This window comes from Lynx rufus, unplaced genomic scaffold (genome assembly GCF_022079265.1).
Source record: "Lynx rufus isolate CCGP_SWC_20201006 ecotype Redwood Valley unplaced genomic scaffold, mLynRuf1.p SCAF_17, whole genome shotgun sequence".
In the NCBI taxonomy this organism is placed as follows: Eukaryota; Metazoa; Chordata; class Mammalia; order Carnivora; family Felidae; genus Lynx; species Lynx rufus.
Window position 1 is genome coordinate 37,447,899 of NW_025814831.1, and position 26,743 is coordinate 37,474,641.

At 48.6% G+C, this 26,743-nt stretch overlaps 1 long non-coding RNA gene across 2 annotated transcripts; it reads left to right on the plus strand.

Moving 5' to 3' along the window:
• The first annotated feature begins 5,260 nt into the window (after positions 1 to 5,260).
• LOC124512122 (uncharacterized) lies at positions 5,261 to 18,361 on the plus strand. Of its 2 annotated transcripts, none has more exons than XR_006962067.1 (4): positions 5,261 to 5,369; positions 5,882 to 5,931; positions 7,436 to 7,858; positions 17,909 to 18,361. It is a non-coding gene; the product is annotated as an uncharacterized LOC124512122 (long non-coding RNA). The 2 variants fall into 2 exon arrangements; XR_006962068.1 differs by lacking the exon at positions 17,909 to 18,361 and adding an exon at positions 13,479 to 13,840.
• Positions 18,362 to 26,743: the final 8,382 nt, after the last annotated feature.

Here is a 26,743-nt window from a genome sequence, read left to right on the forward strand (position 1 = left end):
GATCGTGCGCCGCTAATGATTAACCCCGCAGGTGGGGCGAGCGCGCCGCCCGGACGGTGACCGTCCCGCCCCACGCGAGCGGCTCCCGGGCCGCCTAGATGTTCGTAGATTCAATGACGCACGTGGTGGGGGTCACCCCGGTGTCATAGCCAAACATCCCTCATTGTGCGGACAGGAAAGGGGGCTTTCTAGTAGGACATTAGTTGTGATCGGCATGGGGGTCTCGATCCTGCTAGAGCAGGTCACCTCGGCCGTTTTGAGTCCGAAAGGCACGTCAAGAATGCCTCACCGCAGCTCGGTCCCTGTGACCCTTTACAAATGTAAATCCAAGCCTCTGAGAAGCTGACGAGACGAAGAAACTGGTAACTTGGCGGGAGTCCACCAAAACTCGGTGGATAAAACAAGATGCGGAAACCTGTGTAATAGAGAACCACGTTTTCGTGAAACGAAGACAGAGAACCCTTCTCCTTCCGTTTTTATGTCTTTATGTAACCTTATGGGTATGGAAAGGCACACACCTGGGGGGGGGCTCTCAATAAGGACAGGCTAGATTTTGAGCAAGATCATAAATTTTAAAATGCAAAATAATTCATCAAGAAAGATAGACAAAAGATGCTGTCCAGCACAAGGCAGGAGAGAAGCCCAGGGTGGGACCCCAGCAGAGGTCCCACTGGGTAGGCATTATCACCAATTCCTAGGGAGAAGGAATGGGACACTGATACAGAATCACTAGGTTCTGTGTAGACAAATGTGTATAGTAAACGGCAAGTAAAGTTCTCGTCAAAAAGAAAACAAGCTTAAAAAAAAAAAAAAGCTCCAGGCAAATGCAAACTCCAGGTGATTTACAGGGAGGGGAGGGGAGGGGAGTTGAGACGGCGGGCGCGGAAGGAAATGGCTTTCAGGTGACTTTGAAACAGGATCCTGGCAGAGGGTGGGGTATAGACTGCGGGGCTCCTGGCTCCAGACGGCCGGGAAAGGGGTAAGCGCTGGGCCTGACCGGCCCCGGAAGCCGGACCCACATGCCTCGGGGAGGGAGGGTCTGCTCCAAGCTTGCAGAGCCTTACATTCGCGGACTGGGAAGGTGAAAGCCGAGATTGCGGAAGGAGTTTGGGGGTAAACAGCCGCCGCGGCTCTACCAGATACAGCCGGCCAGGCTCCCGTGAGAAGCCCAAGTCCCGTCCTGCCTTCCAGGGGGCAGTCCTTCCTCATGCTTCTGCCTTTCTTTGATCCTTTCTTCTCTGATCACCTGAATCATACCAATCCCGTCCTGCCCACCTCAAATTCCAGCGTCCAAAGAAGGCCCTTGACTTCGCTAAGCCATTACTGAATGTACTCCTCACGCCTTAGCCAGGACAGCAAAGAGTGTCAATGACAGTAATAATGACTCATTTAGTGGAGGCTTACCATTTGCAGGGAGTGGTGCTATGCTGTTGACATTGCCTTCCTCTATCCTCACAGTTACCTTGTGAGCTAGTAAGTATCCTTATCCCCAGTTTACAGACAGGATAACTGAGGATCAGAGGTATCTAGCAACTTGACCAAGATTACATAACCAGCAAAAGCAGAGTCTGACAAGATCCCAGATAGGTCCAACATTTGAGTGCTTACTAACCCTAAGTCCTTTTTTTTTTTTTTAATTTTTTTTCAATGTTTATTTATTTATTTTTGGGACAGAGAGAGACAGAGCATGAATGGGGGAGGGGCAGAGAGAGAGGGAGACACAGAATCGGAAGCAGGCTCCAGGCTCTGAGCCATCAGCCCAGAGCCCGACGCGGGGCTCGAACTCACGGACCGCGAGATCGTGACCTGGCTGAAGTCGGACGCTTAACCGACTGCGCCACCCAGGCGCCCCCCTAAGTCCTTTATACAAACAACTGTAGTCACAGAAGAAGCTGAGGCAAGGTCGGCCACACAGCTAGTGTGCGACAGACCTGGGGAAAGCTGATCTTCCCCATCTTTTCTGCCTTCTTTTTGACACCTGTTATATTCAATTCAGAACTTCATTATAATGTCTTGCATTGCTTCTAATTGTTTTGATATACATAACTTATTTCCTAAAACAAAAACTGTAGTCTTTCCTCATGGCAGAAGTCATATAGGAAGTACTCTGTCATGCAGTGCTGAATTCAGATGAAATAACCCAGTTTGTGAGAAATCAGACAATCTCACCTCTAAGGATAAAGACCTGTGTATGGGCCCAGACTCCACCAATTAGAGCCTCCCTACTTCCTGCCCCTTCCGATTCTTGCTTTAGTAGCTGCACCCTCCCTACTATTAAATCATTTATTATTATAATAATACCTTGTGCTTCAGTAATGCCTTTAATCCAAGATCTCAAAGTGTTCTAACAAATACAGATTAATTCATCATCACAGTATCCCCACAGAGATGGGGAGATGGAGGTGTTCTCCCCCATTTTATGGGTGAGAAAACCAAGACAGCACAGACGATTGAAATGACTCACTATGGAGATCAGTGGATGGGTTACTTCTCCCGGGCCTTTCCCCCGCTCCTTCCTAACTCTTGGCTGCCAACATCAACATCAAAATTTCAAATCCCAGAGACAAAGACCATTGAGTTTTCACAATAAAGGACATTTCCAAACTGTCATTTCAGCTGCTCCATTGTGGTAGACCTCAGGAGAGGGAGGGGATGTAAACGCGGTGAAGGTCCCCTGAGGCTCTCTGCGTCCAGCTCAGAGGAGGAACCTGGGCGGCTGGGATGGGGGGAGGAAATCCCCTCCAAGGTGACCTAAAAAGCCCAGCCAAGCTTTGAGGTCTCTTCCAGAGTTTCAAGTTGCATTTTAGTAATGTTTCTCAAAGTGTGAGCCACAAGCAACAAAATAAAAGACAAATTAAACGTCATCAAAATCTAAAACTTCTATGCCTCAAGGGTCATCAAGAAAGTAAAAAGACAACCCAAAAAATGAGAGGAAATTGTTGCAAATCACTTGTCTGATAAGAGATTTACCTAGAATATATAAAGAATTCCTACAACTCAATAAAAAAAAACAAACAATTTAAAAATGGGCAAGGGGCACTTGGGTGGCTCAGTTGGTTAAGCATCTGTTGATTTCGGCTCATGTCATGATCTCATGTGTGAGATTGAGCCCCTAGTTGGTCTCTGCACTGACAGTGCAGAGCCTATTTGGGATTTGCTCTCTCTCCCTCTCTCTCGGCCCCTTCCCTGCTCGAGTGCACATGCATGCTCTCTCTCTCTCTCTCTCTCTCATTTAAGTAAAATAAAAATGGGCAAAAAATCAAATCGACATTTCTCCAAAAAAGATATAGAAATGGCCAATAAGTGCATGAAAAGCTACTCAACAACATTAACCACCATGGAAATGGAATAAAAAAAACAATGAGGGGTGCCTGGGTAGCTCAGTCCGTGAGCCAACTCTTGATCTCTCCGGTAGTGAGTCCAAGCCCCACATTGGGTGTAGACCTTGCTTAAAAAAATAAACATTAAAAAAATTTTAAGGGGCACCTGGCTGGTTCAGCCAGTGGAGCGTGCAACTCTTGATATTGGGGTCATGAGTTTGAGCCCCGAGTTGGGTACAGAGATCACATAAAAAAATAAAATCTTTAAAAGAAACTTTTTTTAAATGAAATTTCACTAAATACCCATTAGAATGGCTAAAATCAAAAACACATATAATAATTAGGGTTAATGAGGATATGGAGAAATTAGAACTCTCATACATAAAAGATCAAACAGTGAACCCATGACTCAGCAATTCCACTCCTAGGTATATACAAGTAAAACCTTGGTTTGCGAGCATAACTTGTTCCAGAAACCTACTTGTAATCAAAAGCACTTGTACGGGGCACCTGGGTGGCGCAGTCGGTTAAGCGTCCGACTTCAGCCAGGTCACGATCTCGCGGTCCGTGAGTTCGAGCCCCGTGTCAGGCTCTGGGCTGATGGCTTGGAGCCTGGAGCCTGTTTCCGATTCTGTGTCTCCCTCTCTCTCTGCCCCTCCCCCGTTCATGCTCTGTCTCTCTCTGTCCCAAAAATAAATAAATAAACGTTGAAAAAAAATTAAAAAAAAAAAAGCACTTGTATATCAAAGCGAATTTCAAGAACCATTGGCTCAGTTGTGATCATGTTGGGCGTCACGTACTGCTCATATTGCAAGACATGGCTTGTTTATCAAGTTAAAATCTATTAGAAATGTTTGCTCATCTTGCAGCACACTGGCAGAACAAGTTACTCGCAATCCAAGGTTTTACTGTATGTACCCAAGTGTGTCCATACAAAACCTTGCACACGAATGTTCATAGAAGCACTACTCAATAGCCAGAAGGTAGGCACAACCCAAATGTCCATCAGTTGATGATGAATGGATAAAATGTGTATCTGTACAATGGAATATTATTCAGTCATAAAAAGGAATGAGGTAGTGGTTGGTGCTACAACATGAACGAACTTTGAAATCATTACGCTAAGTGAAAGAAGCCAGCCACCAAAACCCATATACGTACAATTCCATTTATATGAACTGTCCAAAATAAGCAAATCTATACAGACAGAAAGTAGATTCGTGGCTGCCTTAGAGCTGGGGTAGGGGTGGAGGGAAGTTGGAAAAAGATGGGGAATAGTTGCTAACGGGTTTGGCGTTTCTTCTAGGAGTGCTATAGACACTAAAAATAGTGATTAGACCAAAAAAAAAAAAAAACCATTAAATTGTATACTTTAAGTGGGTGAACTGTGTGGTATGTGCAATATATCTCAACAAAACTTATTTTTATTTTAAAAAGTGTGAACTCCTACCACCTGTTCCAGAATTACCAGACTGCCTGTAATCAGAATCTATCAGAATCTATCAGAATTCTATCAGATTGCAAGAATCTTTGGTAGGCAGGACCCAGCTCTGTATTTTCTCGGAGAACGCTGAATGAAGTTCAACGTAACACAATGCCCTTACAAGACAGTGATTCAGAGCCTTGTGGCCCCCAGGCTTCCTGAAATGAATAAAATGGAAGGTCTGTAACTCACTCTGAGAGGGCAAAGGCCTGGGGGTTGGGTAGGGGGGGGGGGAGAACTGAAATCCCTGTCCTGAAGTTCTTTATTAATTGCTTCTTTCCCCAAGTCTAAACCCCGTATTGTCAGAAAAAAATCTGACATCAGAAAGGGGAAGAAGGTGTGGGGGAAGGGAGAGGAAGACTAACCCCCCCCCCCGCCCCTACCTTCAGGCTCCCAGCCACTGCTGTGAAGAGCTCTTGAAGGAAATGAGCTGTTTGTTTGAGTTTGTGTCTGCAACAGAAACATTTGCCAATCACTTGTGGTTTTTCAAGAACCTGGGAGCTGCTTGCGAACCATTTCTGGAGATCCACTTATGTTCACCTTCGTTATCGGCAGATAAAGGAGCTGTAAGTCAGCATTTACGACACCTGAGACCAGAGAACTGGCACTAAGATATCAGCCTTTAAGGGTCTAGGGGTTGATTTACACACTGTCCTTTCTTGGATTTTCCGCCTTTGTGCCAGACGTTTTTCTATTTGCACCATCACCTGTAAGATGGATGAGGTATAAACATGGAACAGTCAAGCTTTCCCCAGCTTAGTGCTAAAGTGAAAGATTTTCTGGGGTGGGTTCAGAAACTATTAGCTGAAATGGTGTTGTGAGTTGTCTGTGTACTTCTTTATCTGTGTTAATATCCCATAGGACTGTCTGCTTCTAGCTGAGATTTTCAGACCTGGGCATTTATAAGAATCATCTGGGAACTTTCTGACGCAGGACTGAAGCCACCCCTAGGAATCTGCATTTTAATAGCAAGTGATTCAGATGTATAGACCACATGTGGGAAAAGTGATCTGAATTCTACCTTTTGTCTTTTCCCCTCCTGGCCCTTCCTCTTCCTCCCCTCCTTCCCCAAACCCAGGACTTGAAATGGAAGAAACCCTGCAAATCCAATGCTCCAAAGATAAAAAGGTATGACTCTTAAGACCTCACGATGTTGGAACAAATCAGGCTATGACATGTAATCAGATGAAAGAGTTCCACCTTGATTCATGTGAAATGCTTCATCCTCAACACCTCGGTGACAAGTGGGGCGGGGTGCACCTACGAAGTACGATACTGTAATGCTCGGAAAACAAATTAATGAGAGCTTAATTAGGAGGTAATTGCCCAGTTACTTGCAGATGGAAGCAGTTCTTCCTAACTGTAATTTTGGTTGTTGATGTTTTCCTTCTAGACAGGGGCCTGTCGGTAGACTCAGCCCTGGCTTCTCCATCTTGCCCAAAGAGTACAGAGCAGTTGTTCCCAGAAACCAGTGGGGCCCAGGTCAGCATACTCTTTCTTTGGCTTCTGTGCCAGCCCCTGCAGGAAACATGGGTTGGTTATAACCAGATTAGGGCAACTGGGACCCAGTCCCCTCTATTTTCCTAAGTCACCAGCATCTCCCCCAGGAGAAATGAGGAACTGATCCAGGGGTGGAAGGAATAATCGTTCCTCCACACGAACAGTGACCAGGCTCACAGAGCCCACGCAGTCCTATCTTATTCGTGGCTGCCAGCCCCCCCCCCCCCCACCCCATGGAAACCTCGCCTACCTTCACAGGCGGTGCTTTGTGGAGACCACCCTGGCTCGCTGTCCTCTTCACCCTCCTGCTACATGACTGCACTCTTCTCAGCCCGAGAGGGTTGTCAGGGCTTCTTCCAGTCCTGAAAACCTTGGATTCTGTCATCCTAAGGAATCCCAAACTGGATCATTCAGCGACTAGCTCTCTTTCCTCTTCACCTCCAAGCTTGATTGACTAGGGAGAAAAATCTGGCTTCCTACCCCCTGACTCCATAATCCAAATACCCTTACCTGAGGCCTGTGGTTGTCCTCAGCCTGCTAGGAAGATTAGGGGGGTAGCATTGTGCCAGGAGCAGTGCCAAGTGCTCCGTGAGTATTCTCATTCCATCCTCCCAACCATCCTTTGAGGCAATAGTTCTCTCCCATTTTACAGGTGAGAACATTAAGCGTCAGGTCAAGTCACATGCCCCAGGTTATGTAGCTCTTAGCAGCAGACCCAGGACAAGTTCCCAGGCCCCTCTGCAGCCGAAACTTGTACAACCAAAATACCTTACCTGGCTCCCAAGGAGCAATCAGACTCCAACAGATGGGAGCAACTTGAGTAAATTAAACCCAAGGAAAGAAACGTCCCCTCCCTGCTCTTCTGAACCAAACTGCTATGAATTGCCTCGCAACTGACTGGAAAGCCTGCTAGGCTCACAAGTAAATTACAGACCTGTTCCAGGGGCTGGTGTATCGAGTGATTGGGAGAAAAGGAGGAATGTGTTCAAGGTCATAAGATGGTGGGGGTAGGGGGAGCAAAAGTCTCTAAATACTGGTGACCTCTCAAGCTAGCTGGCTCTGAAAGGTAAGGCAGGACCTGGCAAGCACAGACTCTGTAGTCCTAATCATGGCTCTGCCGCCTATCCCCCAGGAATAGAACTCAGAGAACACCCTGTCCTGCCTGCCCCTGGAGAGACAGGAAGCAAAGCTGCGGTTTACCAAGTCCTGCTGGAGGGAGTAGAGAGTCGGCTTCCTCCTGGGCTCAGAGACTCCTGCAGAATTATTTCCAGAACTTTCCTCAGCCCAGCTGCCTGCATGCTACCAGTCCTCACAGTGGAATTTGCTGTTCCTATGACAACACTCCTGCCGGCTCCCTCCCCCAGCTCACCTACATCCCTGTGACCTCATGGAAAGGCACATTCTCGGGCATCCAGACCAGATAAGGAGGGTTTTGCAGTCTCTCTGGAAGCATGGTGGTTAAGAGCACATGTTTTGGAGTCAACATACCTGAATACTGCTGTTTGGTCAAGCCATTTAATCTCTCATTGTCTCAGTTTCCTCATCTGAAAACGGGGTGAGTAGTAATACCTATCTCATAGGGTGTTTTCCAGGAATAAGTGAGAAAACATTTGTAAGGAATACATGGTTCCTAGTCCACAGAAAGAGGTTGCTTATAATGTTATTTGTATTTTTGCTTCTAAGTGTTAGGTTCCCAAGCCCCACCTCAGCATCCTAGTTTCCCTAATGCCATTTCAAGTCAAAGAATCTTACAACTGGAAGAGACCCTAGGGGTGCCTGCGTGACTCAGTCGGTTGAGCCTCTGACTCTTGATTTCAGCTCAGGTCATGACCCCAGGGTTATGGGATCAAGTCCCATGTCAGCTTCCATGCTCAACATGGAGCCTGCTTGGGATTCTCTCTCTTTCTTCCTCTGCCCCTCTCCCCCTTCCCCCCACTCACGCACTCTCTCTCTCTCTCTCTCTCTCTCAATCTCTCTCTAAAATAAAATTTTAAAAAAGAAAGAGACCCTAGAAGTCACCTAAGTATTTTTTCTTTATGCAATTTTCATATATATCTCTAAGAATGAAATAAAATCAGTAAAGAACTTAGCACCTGCCCGGGATATGTTTAATAAGTGTTAGGGTGTGTGATAGTTAAGGTTATAGGTCAACTTGACTGGATCATATGATGCCCAGACATCTGGTTAAACATTATTTCTGGGTGTGTCTATGATGAGAGTGTTTCCAGAAGAGACTAGCATTTGAATGGGTCAACTGAGTAGAGTGGATTGTGGATTAGGTGGGTATCCTTCAATTCATTGAGGGCTTGCACAGAACACAGAAATGAAGAAAGGTTGAATTTGCTCTCTGCCTGACTGTGTGAATTGGGACACTGATCTTCTCCTGACCGCGGCACTCCTGGTTCTCAGGGGCACCTGGGTGGCTCAGTTGGGTAAGCATCTCACTTCAACTCAGGTCATGATCTCACGGCTCGTGAGTTTGAGCCCCATGTCAGGCTCTGTGCTGACAGCTCAGAGCCTGGAGTCTGCTTCAGATTCTGTGTCTCCCTCTCTCTCTGCCCCTCCCCCACTCATGCTCTGTCTCTGTCTCTCTCAAAAATAAACAAACATTTTTTAAAAAATCTTTTTTAAAGAGAAGAGCCAGAAAACAATTAGAGAATAGTCGAGGGCCTAACTGTGTGGTATCTTCTGTGTTCTTAGATGGGACTATTACCACAGCTGAACAGAGGAAAGAGATTCTCTCCCTTTTTACAAATGACCCAGAAGAGACATATTCAAATAGTGTTGGCTTTTAAAGAATAAGGATATGTGCTTATGTTGAAGATCATCTCATCACTCAAAAAGACTTTAAATTACTTTAATGCCTTCAGTATTGGCAAATACTGGGCCTCAAATGTTGGGGTAGGATGTTTGGGAAATAGCCAAATGCCATTCAAACTCAAGTCTGGTGGAAAATGTAATCTCTAGTTGCATTAAAATGGAGCTATGACAGAATGAGGAATGACAGTGGGGTGAGGACACTAGTTTCTTCCATGTGGCCCCTGAGCCAATTCTGAAGGCATCTCCAGAGAGGACTCAATTCCGCATGTGCCCTTTCTCACCTGCACCCACCCTCTGGGTCTGCTCTCCTCCCCCAGGAGAGAGAAGTTGAGAGAAGTCTGAGGCACAGAGTCACTTCTATTCTCCACTAGCCCATATGTCCTAGGGACCCTTCCCTGGGAGGTCTCAGCCATTAAGCAAAGATCTACATTCTCACTTCCTCCTCCTTTCCCTCCATCCTCCCTCCCTGATGTGAGGAGACCGCAGAACTTACTACGGGGATGCACCCCCGACCCCCCGGCACACGAGTGGATGTTTATTTCCCACTGAGAAGAGCTGCACACAGACCTGACTCCTATAGCTCCCACACTTGTTCCCACAAGTTTCTAATCCACATTCATGGCAGTTCTGTTAATGTGCCAGGCATTATGTTGGCTCCTGTCAAGGACATAAAAGCATCAGACCCCGTCTCTGACCTCAACCAGGTGGGAGAGGGGATAAACTGCAGACGTTTAACAGTAAGATCTTTAAAATGCCATTGTAGACAATGGAAGCAGACACGGTATAAGTTCGCTATTTTTTTGATAATTCTACACGGCACTAAAAGCCAGAGAGCAGAGAACTTATGCATGCTAGAGGCTAGAATAATGAGGAAAGACTTCTTGGAGGAGGAGGCTTCTAACTAGAGTCTTGAGAGACAGAGAGGATTTCGCGGGGCTGAAGAGGAGAGGAAATATGAGGAGCAGAAGACAGTGCTGGGAAGACAAACCTATGGTCAGGATTGGTCTGTGTGTGACGCTGGCACATCTCGGGTGAGCCGTCTCGGGTGCACTGGTATTGCAGCCTGGTCATTCTTTTCAGGTGTCTTGGCCAAGACCTGAACTTGATCATCAGGCAGAGACTTCTTCCTCCCAGATATTCAGACCTAATGACTCTGTATTAGTAAGAATTCTTTTGGTTGCAAGTGACAGAGACTCAACACTAACTTAAGTAGAAGGGGCTTTGTCTCTTAGAACTAAAAAATCCAGGGATGGAAGTACGTTAGCTTGCAAGATCGTCAGGCCACAGCTGCCTCTAGGGGCTCTGATATTATTTTACGGCTCTGTTTTCTCTCCCTTTTTCTACTCTTACTAAGAACCACTTTATAGGCTGGCTCTCATGGCAAGGCAGGGAAATGGCTGTCCAGGGCCTGAGATTCACATTCTCTGAGGTTATCAACCCCAGTGGAAAGAGTAGAAGTTTCCCTCCTATTCCCTCTTGATACCCCCTTGTTGGGATACCTGACCAAAGAGGTAAAAGAGGTTCACTGACAGAGTCCCAAAGTTGGCTGTCCTGTGGGGAATACCTGTGCTGTTTGGGGTGCCCCCAAAAGGCTGAAAGGACAGTATGGGGGAGAAGGCAAGGCTGTGCTACATTGTTCTGGAAAACCCCGTTCCCTGTTATGGACTTCACAGGTAGAGACATGTCCCCACTTCTTCCCATCCATAACAGCTAGATTCTTTTCATAGGAAAACAAATGGTTAATTGCTGGGAAGGCTTGTGTAGGGACAACAGGTATCTATCACAGGACACTGCAGCAGGGTTAGTAACTGGATAAACATCCAAAGGGATGTAGGTGTTTCAGGAGCGGGGGCTAGCTCAGAAGACTGGGTTACGCTGGTATGCCCTTATACCATGGAAAATTCAAGAAACGGATTTGGTGATGAGCAGAACAGAATCCTTGCTGCAGGCCAGAACTCACTTAAAGGGCTTGGGTGGCAGCTTCAGGACCGTAGGACTGTAGAGCAAGGACACAGTAGGTGTCATACTCAGGAAGAGCAAAATCTCAGAGCCTAAGGCTGCCCTGGACTCAACATTGGGTGGGAATTGAAGGCATTTCTATACTGCTCATTCTCTGCTTTTGAATTCTCAGTAGGCAGCATGCTCTGGAGGCCCCAGGATAAGGGAGCAGCAGCTACCAGTCACTCCGGATCAGAATCATAGAGGAAGAAAGCGAGAGGAGACCTAGGGCAGTGCTGTCCAAAAGACCTTTCTGTATTCATGAAAGTGTTCTGTATCTGCAATTCCCATTATGGGAGCCACATAGGGCTACTGAGCACTTACGGTGTGGCTAGTGCAACTGAGAAATTGAATTTTTGATTTTATTTAATTGAAATGAGTTTACATTTCTATGGCCACCTCTGGCTAGTGGCTATGGGCTAGATACTAAGTCTTAGAGAACATCCTTCCTCCATGTACCTCCAGGGCTTGGAAGGGAAAAAGGCAGGATAACTTGGAATGGAACATCCCAGTGAACGATCTACGTCAGGAAAGGCAGATGGCGTAGAATTGGGAAATGAGGAAGACCCCTGGTGTCAGCCTCCTTCCTAGACACAGACATCAGTTGCCTGAACTCTGGCAACTGTCACCTAGCCTCTCCCCCTGAGAGCCACTGCCTCTGAAAAGAACCTCGTAAAAGGTCATCTGAGGCTACCAGGTGGCTCCAAAGCCACAATCCAGTGAGGAAGGAAATAACTTCCACACCTCGCAATAGACCCATAGGGAACACCCTCCCCCCATGATATGGGAGACCCCATATCCCACGACTCTTCCCCCACTATGGAAAGTATCTCATGCTATGCCTGAGGACCCCATTAATGGTCAGGTCCCTAAGGGTTTTCAGTTCCACATGTGTTGACTGAATACTTTGCAGATCATCAGAGGAAAAGCTGAACTTAAATAATTTCCTGTCCAAGAACAATCTGTCACCTAACACAGTAGGAAACCATCCAAGCTAGCCAGCAGAGTGACATGGCCCCACCCACAGCCTCCAGCCTAGAAAGGGATCTGGGCTAGCAGGACAGTCAGGGACTAGGTGAAAGAGTCCTGATAACCCAGAAGAGACCTAAATGAGCCCTGCAAATTAACAGCAAGGCACAGGCCCAAGACCAAAAGGAGAAAATGAGCTGGTGGGAAAGGCAGACAGTTAATCAGGTGGAGACTTGTCTTCCCACTGAACTCAGATCACAGCTTTGCCCAGCTACCAGAAGCCAGGCCAGGGCCCTGGGTAGATTCAGGCAGGGCTGCACGAGCACCAGCAGAGGTGGATGGATGGCAAAGTGGACTACATGCCAGGCTTATGCCAAGTTGGCTCCTTTCTGTGCACTTTCCATGCTATTCCATGACTCTGCTTCACACTTCCTCCAGCTTACAGACCATCCCCAGAAGTCAGACCTTGACCAACTCCCCAGCTGTCAGGAGGGTGAAGGCAGGAAGCCCTGGGCTTGCTCTGGCCCAGGAGGGACTTGAAACAAATTCTGGGCCTTTTCTGGCCATAGTTTCCGCATCTATTTGGGGTGTCCTTTTTTAAAATATAAATTAAGCTTGCATGCATATTCATTGCAACATTATTTGCAATACCCAAGAGGTGGAAACAACTCAACTGTTCATCCATAGAAAAATGGATAAAGAAAATGTGGTCTAAAAACAAAAAAAAACAAAAAACAAAAAAAAAGAAAGAAAAGAAAATGTGGTCTATATACACAATGGAGTATTATTCAACCTCTAAAGAAGGAAATCATGTTACATGATACAATGTGGATGGACCTTGAAGACATTATGCCAAGTGAAATGAGACAAATGTTGCATGCTTCCATTTATATGCGGTATCTAAAGTTAAGTGAAATTCATAGATACAGAAAGTAGCATGGTGGTTGCCAGGGGCTGTGGGGCGGGAGACATAAGGAGCGGTTCGATGATTATAGAGTTAGTTCTGCAAGACGAAAAAGCTCTAGGGATTTGTTGCACAAATCTAACCAATTCACAAATGTGAATATGGTTAACACTGCTGGACGGTACATTAACAGTAGTTAAGATGGTAAATTTAGTCACGTGTTTTTAAGCCGAAATCAAGGGTCAGACGCTCAACCAACGGAGCCACGCAGGCACCCCTATCGTTGTAACTTTAAACAGCGTGCTTAAAGCTCGCTTGGTTTTTGGCTGGGTCCATGTTCCGCAGTCTCCTTGCTCAGTGAAACGCGTTCATCACCTGGCTTTCCACAGAGATGTCCCCTTCGGACCCCAACTTCTGCCAGCTGTATTTCTACATTTATATTGTTGCGGTTGATAGCATTTAATTCCATCTTTCTCTTTCACAGTCGATTGATTCCAGAAGTTGAAAACTAACCCACCACGCTTACATAATTGTGACTCTGTGGGTATGGTTATCTCAGTGTGGCAACGCTACATTACGCACCCCATGGGTCCACAGTCACAACGGAGAGGACCTTCGAAAAGGCGCGGAGGACAGCTGGTTGGGAAGGTGTTTGGTGCATAGGAGGGCGCGGAACATGATGGGTTCCCACACTTGAGCAAATGTGTCATTTTTTGCGGGTTCCTCACAGTTAAAACAACAATCAAATAAGGGCAGAGATCATGGAGCCCACCATCCTAAAGGAACTAGACTGTTGCCAAAATGGGAAGGTCCCCTGTGATCCACCCAAATAAAATCTTCCCACCAGCCAGCCTGCACGACCTCTATAATTAGCAATTCGCTCCTTTGCATTAAGCAAAGCCCTCAACGTGGTGTCATCTAATATGCAAATATTTCTGGGAGGGCTGCCACACTAAGTGGCTGACAGCTAGGTGCCATCCAGTCTTATCAGATAGCCGCTTTCCTGTGTGTCCGGAAGGGCGAGCCCGAGTTGGCTCTGATAAGCAGGGCCCCAAGCAGATGCTGTGGCCTGAGCCCGCCCTCCCTAGAAACCGGAGTGGGTGACGGCTGAGCTCCCCTCACGTTATAGCTCCCACTCTCACCAGTGACCCAAGCAGCTCTCCCAGGCCTGGGAGGCTGGTGTCAGGTAGCAGTGGAGGAACCTGAGGTACCACCGTGTTCCACCTCCCAACCCAGGCCTGGGCCTCCACCTGCCCCGAGCCAGTGAGGGAAAGGAGGGGACAGATAGAAAGATAACCAGGGAAGAAGGCTGAGGCTCCCGGGTGGCTCCAGGGAAAACCTGAAGGGGCGTTGGAAAAGAAGTCAAGGGGAGGCCCTGCCCGTCTCAAAATTCTGGGGTTGGCCTAAACTGAGGAACGCTCTTTCCACCCCCCCGTTTTTCCGTCCTAGCTGGCGCAAGAATGATTTGCTTTGTGTCTGACTCCACCATATGCTGCAAGCTCCCTGAGGGCAGGGCCTGCCCCGTCTTGTCTCCACATGTCTTATCCCCAGCACAGTACGCAGCGGGTTGTGTGTGTGCCCAGCCAACGTGTGCTGACGGAATGGAGCATGAGCCCTATGCTCTTTGGTTTGCAAATGCCCTTCTCCCCAGCAGATCTAGAACTTATTTTTCACTGTCCTTGTGCATCCGGGCAGTGTTAGCTCGTTACATGTGGGTTGAATCCATTTGAAACGTTAAGAATTAAAAGGTAAGGATTGCCTCTTTGGCCAGTGCAAGGGTCTTCTGGGTTGCTTTATGGCGTGCATGTAGCATAGTTTATCAGACTTCTTACAGCCCAACGTTGCCTATTAAGAGAAGGAGTGACCCACCTGCCAGGAAAAGTGGCTTTTTGGTGTCCATTTGACAGTATTTACAATATTCTTAAAAAAAAAAAAATTTAGGGGTGGCTGGGTGGCTTGGTCGGTTGAGCGTCCGACTTCGGCTCAGGTCATGATCTCACTGTCCGTGAGTTTGAGCCCCGCGTCGGGCTCTGGGCTGACAGCTCGGAGCCTGGAGCCTGTTTCAGATTCTGTGTCTCCCTCTCTCTCTGCCCCTCCCCTGTTCATGCTCTGTCTCTCTCTGTCTCAAAAATAAAAATTAAAAAAAATTTTTTTTAAATTTTAATGTTTATTTATTTATTAATTTATTTTTGAGAGAGAGAAAGAGACAGAGAGACAGAGACAGAGCACAATTGGGGAAGGGCAGAGAGAGAGAGAGAGAGAGAGAGAGGGGGGAGAGAGAGAGAGAGAGGGAGACACAGAATCCAAAACAGGCTCCAGGCTCCGAGCTGTCAGCACAGAGCCTGACGTGGGGCTTGAACTCACAGGCCAGGAGTTGAAGCCGGACCCTCAACTGACCGAGCCACCCAGGTGCCCCAACAGTATTTACAGTACTAATGGATATCCCTCAGACCTGTGGGAAATGATGTCTATAGAAGATTTTTCACTGCAGCTTTGTTTGAAATAGCAAAAGACTGGAAACAACCTAAATGTCCCATCCATTGAGATGTAGTTAGGAGATGTTGGTACTTCCATATGGTGGAATCTGATGCAGCCATAAAACAGAGAGGAAGCCCTTTATGTACTGATATGAAACACTCTCCAAGATATATTGTCAAAACTGAGGGAAGTAAGACTCAGAACAGTGTTTGTGGAAGAAAGGAAGAAAAAATAATATGTGCATGCATGGTTACTCATTATATAAAAATGTTTCTGGAAAGAAACATAAGAACCTGGTAACATCGGTTGTGGGAAAGAAGGCGGGGGGGGGGGGGGGGTTGGGGACCCGGTAGAAGGGAAACATCACTGCGTACCCTTTTCTGCCTTTTGAATTTTAAATCATGTAACTGTAACTTATTTGTAAATGTAAATACAATTACACTTTTATTTTTTAAATTATTTATTTTCTTTATTTATTTGAGAGAGAGAAAGAGAGTACAAGTTGGGGAGGGCCAGAGAGAGAGGGCCGGGGGGGAATCCCAAGCAGGCTCCGCACCGTGCAGAGCTGGACTCAGGGCTTGAACCCATGAACAGCGAGATCATGACCTGAGCCGAAACCAAGACTTGAACCCTTAACCGAGTGAGCCACCCAGGCACTCCTACAAGTACATTTTTGAATAAATAGTAACAAATGCCTCTTGTATGTCAGGCTATATCTTTCAAATCCATTTTGTAGTTTTAGCACAACTCTGTGAAAGACATAACATCATCCCCATTTTCCAAGTGAGACAGTTGAGACTTGGAGAAATAAAGCACGTACCTCAGTTCCCACAGACATAAAATAGGGGAGCTGGGATTTAACAGGAAATTCAGGCCGGCTTCTAGCCCCTGTGCTTCCGTCTCGGGGCCCAACTGCTTCCTGTCTAGTTTTCCTTCTCCCAGCAATGGGTGCTTTATCCCAGGGGGGCCATTTGTAAGCCCACTAAAGAGCCGACTCAAGGAAGGCCCTCCTTAGGCACAGCAGAGTCCTAAACAGGGAGGTTCTGGGAGCTTGTATGAGGCTGTGTGTGTGTGTGTGTGTGTGTGTGTAAGAGACTATTATGGGTGTATGAGGGCATGTGTGAATGTGTGCACATCCGTGAGCGTGCAAGCCTTGTGTAAGTGTGTGAGCATGTAACTGTGTTGACTTGTAAAGTGTGTGTGTGAACGTGTGAACATGTGTGTGAGTGACTGTGGAAAGCGTGTGGTTGTGTGTGAGTGTGACTGTGTGAACAGTTATGAGTGTGTAAAGAGCGTGTGGTTGTATGTGAATGTGTGTACGTGAGACCGTGTAAAGTCACATGTGTATGAGTGATTGTACAGAGGCCCGGGAGGCGTGATGGGGGGGAAACCAGTCACTGAGGCGGGCGGAAAGCTGAGGGGACCGTTGAATGGGAGCCTCTGTGGGGAGCGGGAGGGGAAGGCAGGGCAGGGGCTGGGCCAGTCTGGATGGAGCTGAGGGGAGAGGCTGGGAGAGAAGGCCCCACGGCAGCCGGCCAGATGGCTACAGGAGCTACCACGCCCCGGGGGGCTGCAAGTCTCCACTGCACTCCTCAAGCCAGGGACCCAGGAAGCAACATCCCTACCCCAACATTCCATCTGGGCCCACCTAACCGGGTGAGACCCAGCAGGGACAGTCACTAAGCGGGTGGGATAACTTGGGTGCAGCTGGAGGTACAGCTGAGAGAGTCCATGCACGTCGCAGCTGGCAAGCTGCTTCCCTCTGCCCTCCATGCCCCGTAAGTTGTCACTCCCACGCCCAAAGCTAGAGCTGCAGAGACAGACAGGCCCCCTGCCTCCACCCTGGTCAGACTGCAGGGAGGGCAGGAGGCCGGGGAGGGGAGGAGAGGGGAGAGGGGGATGAGTCTGGGAAGGGTGGAGGGACTGGAGGGAAAGGGGGATGTTCTAAGAACAGGTTTGGTGTGGCTGTGTGCAAACTGCGGTGCCCTGAGGGCTGAGTGATTGCACTGCTGGCTGCTTCCTCCCCATCCCGCCGGAGCACCTGGCACCCTCCATGCCTCGGCTTGGCCAGATGTGCCAGACTGACTGCATTGGGTCCAGATGTTGATGTGGCAGTCCAGCCTCTATCCTGACCATTGCTGCCACTGTGTGTGTGTGTGTGTGTGTGTGTGTGTACACTATGTGAGCAAGTGAAAGGGGTCCTGACAAGAGATTTTCTTGCCCCTGGAGCTGAGGGAAACATCATCTCCTCTTGATGGTCTTAAAAAAGCCTGGGTCTCCAGGGAAGGGCACTGTTATGGGCTGAATTTTGCCCCCCAAAAGATGTTGAAGTCCTAACCCTCAGTACCTGTCAATGTGACTTTATTTGGAAATAAGATCTTGGCAGACGTAATCCAACACAACTGGTATGCTAACAACGGGGAAATTTGGTTACAGACACCGACACGCGCACAGGAGGACACCACGTGAAGATCTGGCAGAGACAGGATGATGCATCTACAAGCCAAGGAGCCCTAAAGATTGCCAGCAAACTACCAGAAACTAGGCAAGAGGCATGGAACAGACTCTCCCTCACAGCCCTCAAAAGGAACCAGCCCTATCAACATCTTGATCTCAGACTCCTAGCCTCCAGAAGCAGGAGACAATAAATGTCTGTTGTTCTGGGCCACCCAGTTTTGGGTGCTCTGTTACGGCAGGCCTGGGAAACTAAGACGGTCACAGGAACACGATGACCAAGCACGTGTACTTAACCTGAGACCCGAGTTTGACTTCCAGCTGTGGCGTTTACTAGTTTTGCCCCTTTGGTCAAGACAACTGAGGGGCACCTGGGTGGCTCAGTTGGTTAAGCAGTTGACTTCATCTCAGGTCAGGATCTCGAGGTTCATGAGTTTGAGCCCCACGTCAGGCTCTGTGCTGACAGCTCAGAGCCTGGAGCCCGCTTCAGATTCTGCGTCTCTCCCTCTCTCTCTGCCCCTCCCCCACTCATGCTCTGTCTCTCTCTCAAAAATAAGTAAACATTAAAAAAAAAAAAAAAAAGACAGTCGAGTCCTCTGAGCCTTCATTTCTTACACTTAACACGGGCCTGGCAGGAGCACAGCCCTCCTAGAGCTGTCATGAGGTTCGGGTTTGGCCCAGTGCTTGGCACCTGCCAGGGCTATTATTGCAATTAAGAACACACTTGTTTTTCAGGGTCTCTGTCAAAATTCCTGAGGACAAAATTTTCTCCAACCTGCACAGAAAGTCCAAACATGAGAAGCCAGAAAAGGAAAACAGTAGAGAAAGTCATATTTGGGGAGAGCCTATTGTACCAGGCACGGTGTCGTGTGCTTTCCAGAAAACTCTAACTTTGAGCACTCGAAGACTTGGAAGTGTGAGACGTGGGTCTGGGGAAGGGCCCACAGGAGGCGACGGAGGAGGACGGGACATATCTGACATGGAGGCAAGGCGGGAGCCTCAAGAGGAAGGAACTCTCAGGCCCTGAGCTCCCCTCACCCTCTCCCCACCCAGGCTCGGGTGACCCGCTGGAGTGGGGAGGCACAGGGTGGGGGACGTGCAGACCACAGACATCACTCCAGAAGAGCCCCAGTCACCCAACCGCAATAATGCGCCTTTCTGCCCTGCTGGAGACAGAGGGTATTGTGTGCACCGGCTGCAGCCTGAGATGCACCCTCAGAAAGGGGGGATTGTCTCGGGCAACCTCCATGGCCTGGGGCTGCCGCCCTGCACGTCACAACAAACCCAGAGCAGGCAAAGGGACGGCCACTCTCCCGGGACAGGGCGCCTTTGAGACTCCAAGCTTCAAGACCCCATGGAGCCAGGGCAGACAAGGAAAGCAAGAGGTCTGGGACAAACTGGATCATTCAGAGCTGAGGGACCATTTTGAAGGCTCCCAGGGGGAGCCTCACAAAACCTACATTCAGAACATGTGTTGGGAGGGGCGCCTGGGTGGCTCGGTCGGTTAAGCGTCCGACTTCGGCTCAGGTCATGATCTCACGGTCCGTGAGTTCGAGCCCCGCATCAGGCTCTGTGCTGACAGCTCAGAGACTGGAGCCTGTTTCAGATTCTGTGTGTCCATCTCTCTCTGACCCTCCCCTGTTCATGCTGTCTCTCCCTGTCTCAAAAATAAAATAAACGTTAAAAAAAAAAAAAAAGAACACGTGTTGGGAAAATCAACGGTTAAGAGCAGGGGATGTGGGGTCAGAGAGTCTGTGTTCAAATCCCGACTGGCACATTTCCTGGCTAAGTGACACAAGGCAAAGCAAAAGCAAAATTACGGATGAGACAGTAGCTCCCCTCACCCCCTAGACAGGGGGCTTGTGAGCATTCAGTAAATGGAAATCTGGTACTTTGATAGGCACTCAAGAATGATTAGCTATTATGAGGATTATTAATCTATATGGTCTCAAGTGAAATTAAAAATGCAAAATGCTTAGCACAAAGCCTAGTACCTAATAGTTGTTTAATAAATGTTCCATGCTCTGCGTCCCTGACTCCTGTCTGAGAAGTCCCAGCTTTCTGCAGCTAGCAAGGCGGCCTCTTGAGAGGTGTCCCTTCTCCAGGTGCGAAAGGTGATCAGTGAACCTGCCCAGAACCCCCGTAGGCAAATTACCCGGTTTGGGGGCCAGGCCCAGCCAGCCTGCAGGGAGCTTCTGTTTTGCAGGAGGGAGCTGGTAGCCAAGTCAGGCTTCTCCTTTGCCTGCCTCTGCTTTGCCTCCCCATGAATTTACATCCTGTGTTCTTCCTGAGCCTCAACCCGGCCCAGTTCTCGGGAGATTATCTTTCCTCTACCTCACATCCAGGCGTCTGGAAGAGCCAACACCCTCACCCCGGTCAGCGGCCAGATGAGCTTCCAAAGGTTCAGGCCAGCCAGGCACGGCCCTCCCTGCCTCACTGCTCAGGACCCTGCAGGAATCGGGAGGGAATGTGCCTCCTGGGCCCATGCCCAGTCCTGACTGAGGCCAGGCTGAGGGCCTCTCCTCATCCCTCCCCCACAGACACACAGGGCTTTATAGTCAGATTATGCCATGGAAACTATGTTCATGGCCTGCCCCGTTCACATGGCCTCCGCAGAAAAAATAACAGAGCCTTCTCTCTCTGCCAAGACCCACAGTACTAGCAGGCCTGAGCTACCCAAGCAGGCCTCTTACGTGAAATAGGTCCCTGCGAAGATCTCAGGAGGTCTTGTCTGGGGGTGCCCTCAGGCCACCCACCCTCCCTCGGCCCACAGCCATCTGCTTCTCTCTCCTCAGAGATCCAGAGAGCTCGGCTGGCCAGGAATAAGCAGCCTCATAAGGCAGTTTCCTTTTGAGAACAAATCTCATTTCCCTCTCTAGTATCTTCCTGAGCCCTGGGAGCCCCGCTCTGATCCTCCTCCAGGACCACCCCCCCACCCCCCCACCCCCACCCTCTGCCCATGGGATGAAGTCAACAGAGTCAACAGGACATGTCCATTCAGAGCCACCCCCACTCCACCGTTTTCTAGACCTCTGCTACCTAATATGGTAGCCACTAGCTGCATATGAAATTTAGATTTCAGGGTTACTTAACTAAACATTTTTAATTAAAAATTCAATTCCTCAGGTGCACTAGCCACATTTCAAGGGCTCAATTGCCACCTGAAGATAGTGACCACCATATCTGACAGTACAGATATGGAGCATTTCCAATACTTAGAATGTTCTATTGCAGAGCACTGCTCTGGACCATGCTCTTGAATTCCCTGGTCAAAAGGTCACTAGCCCACTTGGGCCTGTGATGATGTCTTCCTTGGATCTGACTTCCCAAGTCAGACCCTACCACCAAAGTGCACACCCCTACTCCTAAAGGTGGCCGAGGGGTGGGGGGCTGTGGATGGAGCTGGAACTCAAGAACTAGACTCCAATGGCATGCTTGAGCTCTCTGAGGGTACAGGACAGAGCTGGGTGTAGGAAGACGGAGACCAGACCAGCTCTCCCTGGGCTGCCATATTCCCGTGCAGAACTCTAAGGACTCTGACAACTCTTATCTTCAAATCTGGCTTTCTGGGTCATTATGAAGGAATACTTTCATGATAGGAAGATAGAATATATTTTAGTTAACTGTTAAACTTTTTAAAATCTTAAACAGTTTGATTAAGATGTAAATCACACTCTATACAATTCGCCCATTTGAGGTCGAGACTTCAATGTTTTGTGTATGTATGTATGTATGTATCTCTCTCTCTCGATAGATAGATAGATAGATAGATAGATAGATAGATCTAGAGAGAGAGAGAGAGTGTGTGTGTGTGTGCCCATGAGTGGGGCTAAGGAGCAGGGTGGGGGTGGGAGAGAGAGACAGAGAGAGAGAGAGAATCTCAAGCAGGGTCCATGCTCAGTAGAGCTCAACCATGAGATCATGAGCAGAAATCAAGAGTCGGATGTTCAACTAATTGTGCCACCCAGGTGCCCCTCAGTGGCTTTTGGTATGTTCACAGATACGCACAACCTTCACTGCAGTCATTTTTGACATCTCATCACCTCAAAATGAAACTTCATATCCTTTAGCTATCACCCCCCAACTGTTAGACTTTTTTTTTTTTTTTTTTTTTTTAAATTTTTTTTTTCAACGTTTATTTATTTTTTTTTTGGGACAGAGAGAGACAGAGCATGAACGGGGGAGGGGCAGAGAGAGAGGGAGACACAGAATCGGAAACAGGCTCCAGGCTCCGAGCCATCAGCCCAGAGCCTGACGCGGGGCTCGAACCCACGGACCGCAAGATCGTGACCTGGCTGAAGTCGGACGCCCAACCGACTGCGCCACCCAGGCGCCCCTTAGACTTTTAATATTAGGTATATGGCGGGTGGCCCCCCACTGGCCTGCAAACGTGAGGGCAAGCTGTCTCCTTCTCACCTCTATGGTCGGCTCCCTGAAGATCAGTGATACCTGTGTGCTCCCCCATGCCCCCCACCATACACACTGAACCTGCTGAGATGCCCACCACATAATAGGTCCCTAAATATTTGCTGGCTCTGCTGTTATTTTATTTTATTTTTTATGAGGGACAGTGAAAAAGAGTGTGAGGGGAAGGGGCAGAGAGAGATAGAGACACAGAATCCAGGCTGTGTCCAGGCTCCAAGCTATCAGCACAGGGCCCGACACAGGGCTCGAACCCACGCTCCGTGAGACCATGACCTGAGCCAAAACTGGGTGCTCAACCGACTGAGCCACCCAGGTGCCTCTTGCTGTTATTGTTACAGTTGCTTTTCTGTGGACATGAAAGAAGCCCAGTGAATGGGGAGGGTTCTGGAAACCATGTTACGTGAGCTATCATGAGGGTGTTCAGCCTGGAGAAGTGGAGGATGGTAGGGGGATGGAGTAGGATAATTGCTCAAATCGACTATCATACAGGAAAGGGACTAGGAACACTGGGTCAAAGTTCCGGAAGCCACATGCACTTCCAGCTGGTGCAGGGGCTCAGCAATAACATGGGCAGGGCGCAGAGGTAGTGAGTGCTCTATTACAGAGCACTTGCACACAGGGCCTAGAGGGCCACCTGTCTTGAAGGCCATAATGTGGCCTCTTGCTCCGGATGAGGCTAGAGTGGGCCTCAAGGAGCTGTAACATCTCTTCTATTTCTGGGATCCCGGGCCTGGAACTGCCACGAGACAAAGGCGCTTCCAGAAGCAGGACCTGTAGACCTTTACTGTCTTTGTTTTCAACTTCTCACCAGTGGTGGGATTCAGGCTCCTCCTCTTCCCAGTTCAGAGTCTGGCCCCACCCCCCCCCACCTCCCTCTGCCAGCTTCAGAGCTGCAGGGGGTGTGGGGGGTCGTGGGCGGAGAGGGCTGGCCTCCCCTCCCAGAGGCTGGGGTGTGTCCAAATGGAGAAGGTGACTGGGTCTGGCATGCAGAGTTGAGAGGCTAGCAAGTGAGCTGAGAATAATAAACACAAGAAAAAAACAGGTCCAAGCAGGCCTCAGAGAGGTTTCAGGAGCTAGAGTCCAGGCCACAGAACTGAACAAAGCACCCTGAGTCAAGCCAGACAGGAGACCACACTGTTCTAGACCTGGGAGTAGGGGCCAGACCTGGACTGGGCTTGTACTTGTTATCCCTGACATGCAAACCAGGGCGTGAGGGGAGAGCAGGCTCCATATACGGGGTCGGGTGGGTCAACCTGTGGTGATTCTAGGGACCAATAAAGAAAAAGTTTACATGTCTTAGGCGCAACTCAGAAGAATGCTTGGCTTCTCCAGATTTATCACAAGATGATACAGGGTGCGACAGGCCAGGGTCCTGTGCATCCGTCAGACGGATGCAGAAATGGCTCCCTCTGGGAGGGGAGGAGAAAAGAATGACCACCTATTATGTGCCCGGCACTGTGCTCAGCCATCTTCATTAACCGGGCACTGTCCGAGTGCCACAGGGACACTAACTATGAGGAGATGAAACTGAGTTTCAGAGAAGATAATTAACATGTCTGAGGTCACACGCCTTGCAAGGTGTGCAACCAAAATTCAAACCCAGGCACTCTGGCTCCAGGGCCAGGCTTTATCCACTCTGTGGGCTGCTTCTCTAGTGCCTTCTTCTCGTCCCCATGGCAACCATGCAGAGCACTAGCGTGACCTCCATCTTTACAAACATGAAAGCTGAGGTGCTGCTGAGCAGTTAAGTGACTGGCCCTAAAGCGTGCCATAAGAAAGCTGAAGATCAAAGGTTCCACCCTAGCCTGTGACCCCAAAGCCCCAGGAATAAACAAGGTGAGAGTTTAGTGCACATGGCTGCTTTTATAAAATCATAAAATCTAAGTTTTGTTTTTAAAGACATAAAGCGATCAAATCCCTGTGATGGTGGTGGTGTAATCAGGCCAGATACGCTGGCCGGGCCTCAAACAAATCAGTAGTGAACAAGCAAGGCTTCTATTTAAATTTCCTCCACAGCATTGTTATTGTGAGGCCAGCTGCTCATGGTGATATTGTGTACATCACTCCAGTCGCACAGGTGAGAGGGTTTTACAAAACCCCTTTGTGGGGTTGACCCATTTTCCTGCTTGAGAATAAGTTATGCCAGCTTGGAGTTATTTTGCTTCTGGTGTCTTCTCACTGACCCCTGCCTACACCCTGACCCCCACTACTCCCCTCTCCTGTGTCTAGAGGCCCTGTAGAGAGTAGAAAGAGCTCTGTACCTGGAGTCAAAGGACCAGGTTTGGTTGGGATTTTTTTTGTTTTGGGTTTTTTTTTAGGATTTTATTTTTGGGGCACTTGGCTGGCTCAGTTGGAGGAGCATGTGACTCTTGATCTTGGGGTCATGAGTTTGAGCCCCGCATTGGGTGTAAAGATTACTAAGAAAAATAAATGAACTTTAAAAACAAAAGATTTTATTTATTAAGCAATCTCTACACCCAACGTGGGGCTCAAACTGACAACCCCAAGATCAAGGGTAGCATACTCCATCGACTGAGCCAGCCAGATGCCCCAGACAAGGTTTAGTTACGTAATAATTACCTGTGTGAGGTCAACCTAGTGATTTAAGTTCTCTGGGACTCATCTGGAAAATGGAAACATTGAACCCAGTGACCTTCAAGGTCTTTTCCCACTCCATGGCTGATGCTGGTCATTATTCATTCATTCCACTGGCTTGGGCCAAGCAATGTGCTACATTCTGGGGAAACAGAAATTACTACAGCCCATCACTGGCCCCCAAAAGCTCACAGTCTGGTGCTACAATGCAATTCTTTGAGGTAAGTGTCCTAACAGAGGCAAGTTCGCATCGTGATGACTCAGACCATAGAGTCTTGCTTGGAGGGACAAGTAGAAGGAGGCTTCAAGGAGAAGGAGATCTTTGAGCTGAATGTTGCATGGTAAGAAGGTGAAGAGGGACACTCCCACCAGAGGGAGCAGCATGTGCAAAGGCACAGAGGTAGGGACGAACACAGCACAGCTAGTCCACCATACGTGGTTTGCTGGGAGTGGAGTAGAGATTTTGTTCACAAGAAAAGGAGGTGAATCTTGAGTGAAGAGCAGGGGCCAGGTCATAGAGGCATGGGGGCCCAACAGAAGGGTCCTAAGCAGAGGAACAACACAGTCTGATATGTGTTTGGAAAGATCATGCCAGTGGCAAGGATGGGTAGAGGAAAGCAGGTAACAAGTCTGGGGGTAAAAAGAAATCAATCAGAAAACTGTTCCTACAATCCAGGTGAGAAATACTAGGGCCTGAACTAAGGCAGCGGTGGGAATGGGAGAGAGGATGGAGATAAGACTTCTTCCGTTTAAGGAAAAGAACATACAGTGATAGCACTGGGTGTAATGGAAGTAGTCTAGGAGGAGTCTCAAAGGCAAAGAATATGCTGTGTACCCGAACGGATGAGAATTCCACCATTTTTAGAAAACCTGTATCATTTTAAAGACAGTTTCTCAACATGCCAGCAAAAGCACTCCCTTGGAAATGGCTGCTTCATTCCTAAGATCCTGTAGTAATGGAGGTACCATTTTTGAAACACTTTCCAAAGCATTTCCATTATCATTAAGCTACATTCTCTCCCTGCACCATGAGGCTTATGTTCTAGGGAAAGAGAAAGGTGGATACCATCTAGAATAAAATCCAAAGAGCAAGAAAGGAGAAAGATACGATAAAAAAGGAAGTCTCTGAAAAACATAAAGAGGAGGTACAGATCTTTTTGGTATCTGGAGGAGGGGTGATGGGGAGACCAGGAGTCCATGCTCTCCCACTCATGTCAAACCTTGATGGAAGCATGGGGAAGAGTGGAAAACCTCCCCAGAGGTTGAGAGCATGCCAGAAACAGAAACAGCTTGTGCCCCACTCCCTGAATGGAGCCTGGGACAGTCACCCTTGCCATGTATCCCTAAGTCTATCTGGGACGGCTGCAGCAAAGCAGAGACAACTATATGGTATGTTTAGTCTGGAAGAATCTTTAGATGTCCTCCCTGCCCCATCCTAATTCCCCTTGCCTGGAGTGTGGCCCAGGAGAAACCCAGAAGTTTCTGGAGCTGCTAGGGAATGAAGGGTGTGGAGAGTTGAGAGCCTGTGGACCGGCCTTGGGAAATGGAAAACATGCAGTGACATGGAGCAGGGGCAGGTTTGTATGGACAGAACCAGCAGAGCTGAGACAGGACCAATGAGCCCATTGCACCATGAGGCCCCAGCAGCCAGGGCCTCACCGTGGATGCCAGGAGACCAGGTGGGTGAAGGACAGCTCTGTAGAGGCCACTGAGGACACTACCAGGTCCAGCATCCAGACCAACAGACCAGCTACCCTCTGCCATTGCCCCAGATCCACACACAAGGTAGGGGGGCAG